This window comes from Hippocampus bargibanti, linkage group LG01 (assembly GCF_051943395.1).
Source record: "Hippocampus bargibanti isolate YZ-2025 linkage group LG01, ASM5194339v1, whole genome shotgun sequence".
Taxonomy (NCBI): domain Eukaryota; kingdom Metazoa; phylum Chordata; class Actinopteri; order Syngnathiformes; family Syngnathidae; genus Hippocampus; species Hippocampus bargibanti.
In genome coordinates, this window is record NC_142734.1 from 16305354 (window position 1) to 16306362 (window position 1009).

Below are 1009 nucleotides of genomic sequence, written 5' to 3' on the forward strand. Positions count from 1 at the left end.
AAATGAGAATAATCCGTTCCCAGGTCTCCATAAAATAGAATTTTCAACTAAATAAGCCTTAAAACTATACACAACATACCATATTCTATCTATAATAAATGTGCTATTGTATTGTAATGAAAGAAATACACTGCACTGTATGATAAAGTCACTTTATTTACATTTGTGATGGTCGTTGATGGCTCTTAATTGACACCTGTTGCTTTCTGACGAAACTGAGGCATCACATGACTCACTGTATATATATACGTATATATATATATATATATATACAGTGAGTCATTGGTCATTGGCTTACGAACTTTATATATATATATATATATATATATATATATATATATATATATATACAGTAAAGTCTCGTTATATCGATATCGGATATATCGATAGTCCCGGTTATATCGATACTATTTCTATGCACGCACGGAGAAAATTACATGCAAACAGGGTCGGATATATCGATAGTCCCGGTTATATTGATATTTTTTCGGACTCCTTTGAATATCGATATAACGAGACTTTACTGTATATATATATATATATATATATATATATATATATATATATATATATATATATATATATATATATATATATATATATATATATATATATATATATATATATATATATATATATATATATATATATATATACAGTAAAGAGGAGTTGTACACTAATATTATTAAGTTAGGATGGAAGTGACACAACGGCGCACAGTGTGGCACCAAGTCCCGCCCATAGTTCCCAGAACAATCTGGACGAGATTCATGGTGAGTCGCAATTCTCTGATGGTCTGGATTAACGCGCATTTTCATGACAGTATCTTATTTTGTTTCCCCTTTTGTACTGTCTAGTGTTATCTAATTAGTTCCCTTATTCATTTCGAGTCCAGATTACTTTTTGTGTCATTATTTAATTCAAGTTTTGTCGAGTGGAACTTTGAAGCACATGTGCTTCAAGACGAAACCCATGCGACTTCACCCATCCCTTCTGCCATACTGTGTTG